Source organism: Saccostrea echinata, unplaced genomic scaffold (assembly GCF_033153115.1).
Source record: "Saccostrea echinata isolate AGI-Se365-2 ecotype Australia unplaced genomic scaffold, CSIRO_AGI_Sech_v1 ptg000009l, whole genome shotgun sequence".
NCBI classification, from domain to species: Eukaryota; Metazoa; Mollusca; class Bivalvia; order Ostreida; family Ostreidae; genus Saccostrea; species Saccostrea echinata.
In genome coordinates this window covers 33470782-33478559 of record NW_026889758.1, presented here as the reverse complement: position 1 = coordinate 33478559, position 7778 = coordinate 33470782, and positions in this window count along the sequence as shown.

Below are 7778 nucleotides of genomic sequence, written 5' to 3'. Positions count from 1 at the left end.
ATGCGTTGCCAAGGAGATTTAACTTAGATGTTCTAATTTTCTAAGAATAATTTATTGAATGATGGAATACCAAATGTTTTTTTCTTAGTTAAGAATATTTTAAGTACTTAAGTGCAAGTTTTATGAAAAAAACTTGCACATGTTTTCTGAATCTAAGCCCAGGTTAATCAGCATTTATATTACTCTTGGGCAAATGCTTTGCCAAAGTTTTCTCAATAGGTACAGCAAGGTTAATTTTGTCCGTTTTTCTCCATCTAGGATTAAGCGTAAAGTGCTAGTAAAATAACATTTTCTGTACAATATGCAAATGTCAATACAAAAAAGTAATCTCTCAATCTCTCTCTCTCTCTCTCGTGAATATGCAAATAAGTTGATGACACAAGGATGTTAACAATCTCGTTTAAAGTCAACATTTCGCAAATTCCATGGTCGAATACAATGAACTTGTTTGCAAAAACAATCTATCGTTAAGTCGAATGTTGACTGGCATCTTTCATACAAGTTATTAAGCCAATTTTTCCGTTTTCCTGATCATGACAAAGAGCACAGTTTGAGCGGTTTAACCATCGACAGGGGATGCTCACTCCTCCATGGCATGACACCTTATCCCACTTCTGTTTTCACTTTTCAGAGGTCCATCTTTGCTCTGCTTATATTTTGTATTGTTCAAATTGGATTCTGAGCCTGATTACTGTTCGTTTTTTTCACATGTCATTGATGATACTTTAATTGATCTGCAGATAGTTGACAAGTTTTTCGCCGTTTCTAAATAAACAGAGTGCTGTTTTCCAGACTCAATCTGTTTTATAAACAGGAACATGAACTGATTGGAACAAAAGTACGCCATTGCGCTCTTTCTGAAATTGTCAGCGCTCTGATTATTTTTCAATTACATAGTGTTTGGTGCAATGAATTGGCTGCATGACAGAGTTCGTTTTGAGTCTGCTGAAATAGCATCTTTTTAACCCTGAAACAAGCAAAATGACATTTTACATATGCATGTACGTTACCCTAATCATTCAAAGTGGTCACAGAATCTTTATCCTATGGTCGTAAATTTTTGTTACCCTTATCTTGTTCAAATTTTCTACCCGCAATTTGGCTTTAATCAGCGCAGATCATGCAAAATTTTTGCAATAGTTACGTACTTCTGTTTAAAATATTTCAATTTTATAATCTAAACCTATATAATGCGTAAACTAAGTGCAAAGTAATCGAAGCGTATTTGCCTGACGCCATCATGGACTAGGGTAACTCACTTTACCCTAGTCCGTTTCTACACAGTGAATAAGACTAAACAAAGTTAATATTCATATTTATCGATATAAAACATTGCTTAATGATTCCTAGTATGAAAAACTCCAGAGGAAAATTCAAAAACTAGTATTCTTGTGGCCTAACTTAATGAACAGTGCCAGGTAAAGTCATCCAGGCAGAACGTGACTTTACCTGTAGCTGTCCAGTAAGTGTTCGACATTGGTGAAATGTTTTAAGTATTTTAAAAGCTAACACGCCTCGAACCGTCTAATATTTGACATAATGGACAGTTTTCGGCTTATAATCGTTACTAAAAACATTTTTGTGACGTCATCATTAGTAAAACCTGGTCTAGTAAATTTCTTATTATCCAGCACTCCGTCCAATAAGTTACATGTAGGTGTCTAATAAGATTCAACTTATTGGACAGATACAGGTAACATTGAAATGAAAAGAAAGGGCGATGCTGATAAATAAACAGCACTGAAAAAGCAAACAATTTAATATGAGCAATGCAGGAAATTAGCAGCATAAATAAATATTCACAATTAAAAAAATAATTCTATTGAATCCACGGTAAACTGAATGTTGGTAGAAGAATCCGTAGCACCGATCTTAAATTTCATTAATTCGCCGTTCATTATTTTTCATTTCACATTATTGATACATGGAATATTCACAGAATCTCGAGGACACAAAAGACGAATCAGGTGCATGTCTTCACTTACGCACATCCTTGTGCTTTTTTGCTCAGTTGAACATCCTTTTTTTTAACTATTCCCCTCACCAAATTTCACCAATGTCGAACACTCCCATTGTTAACTTATTGGACAGTTACAGATAAACTGGGCTTGGATGACTTTATCTGACACTGTCCATTAAGTTAGACCAAAGAAACTAGTTTTGAATTTAACTCTACAGTTTTTCAGAAGTAGGAATATATCGATAAACTTTGTTTAATCTTATTTATCCGCATTGCGACAGTTTAGTTCTATTCAATTCTTAAAATTGATTCATTTTACAATGCAACACCATGGATGACGACATACATTTTAAAACAGGGACTACATCTTAACAATGTCTTTAATGAAGAACACCATAATGCAAACTTGTGCTTCAAGTTTTCTTCTTTGAAATCTGAGGATTTGCTTATATTTCGGAGTTTGCAAGAAACAGTTTCTCGATTATAAATATTTAGGTCATATAATAAATAGCAATATGTATATTTTCCAGCGCAATAACACAGACAAGTACTATAGTCTGTCCCACGAACAGGACTTCACCACTTTTGGCAAAATATCTCAAAATGTATAAATACCTTGGCTTTCAACCTAGGTTTGATCGGTAGATTGTTCCCCCCCCCCCCCCAAACTTCCTGCATTTATAGGAACCCTTGAGGTCAACCAGTGCATTCACACGGCGGCAAATTCAAATTCAACGAGGATTTAACATGGTTAAGCCGTCCATTAGCGTCTAGATTTCGGGGCGGGGAACCAGTTTATGAAGGGATGTTGCAACCACTATTGAAATAACGACCATTATTGAAATAATTATTTCAATAGTGGTTGAGAGTGCATTTCAAAATCAAACACAGGTTGTAACCACTATTGAAACAATGTTCACTATTGAAATAATTATTTCAATAGTGGTTGCACTATTGAAATAATTATTTCAATAGTGGTCGTTATTTCAGTAGTGGTTGCAACAAAGGGAGTAGTTGTTCTTTCCTAAGTAAAATTCCGAAAAATCTGAGGAAATCAAAGGAAGTTATTTAAAGTGTTTTTAATAATAATGTAAGTTTTTTTTTAAATTAAAATAATTTTAGCACTGTATAAAAAGTTTTGTCACAAACGCCGAGAAAATAGTCCGAATCTAATGCAGTACAAGTTGTGGATACAGGTGTTGACCATAGGCGCTTGGTTTCTAGAGGGTGTATTTTGTGTTTTTCTAGGTGTGTCTGAATACACTCATTAAAATAAAATTACAAAATCGCTGAAATTAGCACGTTTAAAAAATATCATGTTACTGTATATAAAAAGAGTGAAGGTATGACAGTTGCCATCTTGGATTTCAGGGGACACCTCAGTTCACAATTGATTTTAATCAATATCTACACTTTACATTGTTGAATGAGATGCGAGCGGGCCTGAGAACCAAGTTATTAATTTTTTTAGGCCTTAAATATTTACAAAAACATATTCACAATAAAATACTGACTTTAAGATAAGGAAAAAATAAACGTATTATTATGCCTGCATTTTTTAACACTTCCCCTATATTTTAAGTCTATAATCCATAAGTTAGCGATGTATTTGTGGCAAGGATCAATTGCCTGATGTTGCATATTTTCGGTCTATGTCTACTATTGAAACAAAACACTTGTAATGTTTCAGCCCACAACAGCAGGTAACACAATTTTCCTAGCGTACACCAGAATCAAATTGTAATCGAAGATGTAAATTTTTATTATAAAAATATCAGTCCTCCTTATAATGAACTACATATGAAATGAATTTGTAATTTGTCAGTAGAAAAAAAGAAATTACACCAGTCAGGTGCATTATGATTACAGCCAGATCAATGAATAATCTAGCAGACTGCATTGTATTACCAGAACAAGATATGTTTGTGAAACACTGAAGCCCCCGTATAGCAACGCATAACAAAGGTTAAACTTTCACAAATGCAAATTAAATATGTTGGTACCGAAAGTAAGGTCTTGTCTCGAGGAATATACCTGTGAAATATGAAAACCCTAGCAGCAACCATTGAATAGATATGGAAAAGTTTTTCAAAGTAAGTCAAACATCAAGGTCAAGTTCAAATGGTCAAAATTAATGGTGCCCAAAGAAAGGCCTTCTCACAAGAAATACACGTGTGAAATATGAAAGCCCTTGACCAACCGTTCAAAAGTTATATCTAAGGTTAAAGTCTTTCAAAAGTAGGTCAAATTCCAAGGTCAAAGGGTCAAAGTTGTTGGTATTTAAAGTAAGGTCTTGTCATAAGGATTACATATGTGAAGTATGAAAGCCCTAGCACCAATTATTCAAAAGTAATGGCCAAGGTTAAAATTTTCCAAAGTAGATCAAAGGTCAAGGTCAAAGTGTCAAAGTTGTTGGTATCCAATGGAAGGTTTTGTTACAAGAATTACATATGTGAAGTATGAACCCTAGCACCAACCGTTCAAAAGTTTTGGCCAAGATTAAAGTTTTCCAAAAGTAGGCCAAACTCCAAGGTCAAGGTCAAAGTTGTTGGTATAAAAGGAAGGTCTTGTCACAAAAATTACATATGTGAAGCATGAAAGCCCTAGCACTAACCGTTCAAAAGTTATGGCCAAGGTTGAAGTTTTTCAAAAGTAGGTCAAACTCCAAGGTCAAAGGGTCAAAGTTGTTGGTATCCAAAGGAAATTCTTGTCACAAGGATTACATTTGTGAAGTATGAAAGTCCTAGCACCAACCGTTCAAATGTTATGACCAAGGTTAAAGTTTTTCAAAGTAGGTCAAACACCAAGGTCAAGATCAAAGTGTCAAAGTTTTTTGGTATTGAAAGAAAGGTCTTGTCACAAGGATTACACATGTGAAGTATGAAAGCCCTAGCACCAATTGTTCAAAAGTTATGACCAAGATTAACGTTTTTTTTTAAAGTAGGTCAAACTCCTAGGTTAAGGTCAAAGGGTCAAAGTTGTTGATATCCAAAGAAATGTCTTGTCACAAGGTATACCCATGTGAAGTTTGAAAGTCCTAGCACCAACTATTCAAAAGTTATGGCCAAAGTTAAAGTCTGAAAAAAAATTGCAAAAGTGGGTCAAACTCCAAGGTCAAGGTCAAAAGGTCAAATTTTATGGTACCCCAAAAAAGGTTTTGTCACAAGGAATACACATGTGAAATATGAAAGCCATAGCTCTAACCAATCAAAAGTTATTGGCAAGTTTTTGCGGACAAACAGACAGACAGACGACAGGGAAAAATCTATATGCCCCCAAATCTTCAATTACAGGGGTAAAATAAATAAAGTGATAAATTTTGTCACTTATCATTACCAAAAAATTATTTTATTTCATTCTCAAAGAAATATTTCATTACCTATAATTTATCATGTAGTATTTCAATGCCCAGTTTTATACAAGTCATTCATATATCTCAGGCCTGTATGAACTTTGGAGGCGGGGGTAGGGAGTGGGCTATTATTTTGCCAACATATATTAAACAATTGAAAACAAAGCTAATATTTACAGTTGGGCCCTTCAGTAATCAGATAATAACGTCTGGTGATCTTTTTTGCCTATCAGCGAATAAAATTCTTTTAAATTATATCCTTTTCAAAGTCCCGATTTACTCTCCGTGGTAAGCTCGGGGGATGATACAATCTGGCTCATGGATACAAAACTATTGAAGTTCGATTTTCAGAAATGCTATAGCATTGCTAAATGTAAAATGTTAAATGTATATACATTGTAGTACATGTGTTGATTCGGAGATTTCGGTAATGATATAAATTAAATATTTTCGGTATTGGTAAGAAAAAAATTCAGTGATGCAATATGTAATGCACATCAAGGGGGGGGGGGGGGCGGGGTCGGCGATAAGCCCCTTTAAATTTTATCTCTCCCGTCTGCTCTTCATGCATCGAACATATCAAACATATTGTAAACTTCACTTGACCTAATAAATTATGTTGTGATGCGGTGAAAATTCTAGGGAAAATCTCAGGCGGACCCTAAAATGCACTATAATGTTAGTAGTATAATGTAGTATTCGAGAAATTTTCTTGATATACAATTGCATGTATCATTCTGTTAAAAGTGAAAATTTTAGACAGGACTTATTTCCATCGCATAAAAACTAGAGAAAGTTTCAGTTTCAGAAAGTCCGCCATATATTTTCAGATATCTTCTTGTGACAAAGCGAAAATTATGGACAGGGTTTATAATCTGCAGAAAACATCAGCAGCATCACATGACAAAGATCCAGTGGCCAGTGGAACTTACGACTAAGACCAAAATTTAATTCTGCTTACAACTTTTTAATTTACATTATATTGAACATGGTTTTAATCTTTTTAAAAGGAATGTAGTAAGATATTTTTTATTCTAGCAATTTTCAACAGAATCATTGATTTTGCAAAATTTTACAATCAACTTAAGTTTTTGGTCATAGTCGTAAGTTCTTTTGTAAAACGGGCCCCAGGGTATTAATTAGTACGTGGAGATTTTACCCTTTTTGTCATCTGGCGATCTGATTACAACTGTATATTACATTTGCATTTTGATGATAATACATTCTTATCATTTATCAATGATTTTCACCTCAATGAATTAATTTATTTTGATTAAAAACTGTACTAAATATGAAAGTAGCTACGTGCCATTTCTGTTTATCTTGCGATTTGTGTATTTTCATTTTAAGCTCTATATACAGTTTTGAAATAGATATGTTTGTACTTTTGTCTACTTTGGAAATGTTGTGCTTTTCTTAGACTCTTTCTTGTGAAAATACTCTGAAAATGCTAATTTTTTTTCGGCCGGTTTGATGCTTTGCACCAATCTCAACTTCTTATGTATATACTGTACCTCATATATCACTGATTGCTGGTGCGAGTTTAATAAATGAACTTGAACTTTATAGACTTCAAGACAAATCAGGCACCTGTCACTGTCATTTATTACATTTAGTAGAATAAATACATGTATAGATTGACGGCGCACTTTCACATTCAAATTCCCATTGTTTCTAACTACAAGTAATTGAATTCAACACTAATAAAGAATAGTTTCAACAAAAGTGCGCCCTTTCCTTCAAATTTCTGACATTAACTGTTATATTTTTCAAAATAGTTCAAGTCTATAAATCTGAGAATTTTTATAAGCTTTATTCCACATTTCAAATACACAAATATTTTTTTCTCCCTCAGAATTCTACGGAAGTGTATAATTGCCACGTAATATTTTTTTTAAGTTAGTAATTCCAACTTTAAAGTTAGCTTTTCCGACTTTAATTTTGCTTTTCCAACTTTAAAGTTGGTAATTCCTACTTTAATTTTGGCTTTTCCAACTTTTTATGCATGGCTATTCATACGAAAAACCAAGATTAAAGTTGGAATAACCGACTAGAAAGTTGGAATTACAAACTTATAAAAAATAGAATTCAAATGAAATATACTAAAAGCAGTGATGGTCATTTTGGCATTGTCTTGTAAAGTAGGCTTTCTCCTCTAAAATCTTTCCCCACGGAAAAATGGCTCTAGAGTATGATTTCCCCCGGAAAATGGACTATGAAGTAGGATTTACCCAGGGAAAAATGACTCTAGAGTAAGATTTCCCCTACGGAAATCCCAATCAGATTCAAATTTCCGGGGAGGGGGTTGGGTGGGGATAATCCTACACTGTGTTATAGTTATAGAGTGCCCCCAACCCCAAATAAATTATAATGCCTGTACCCAGTACTTAAATATGAGGGGATAGGGGCGACATATTGTTACAAGTGTCCCTTCTATATATTTTTTTTTGCAAAGGTGCTCTCGCA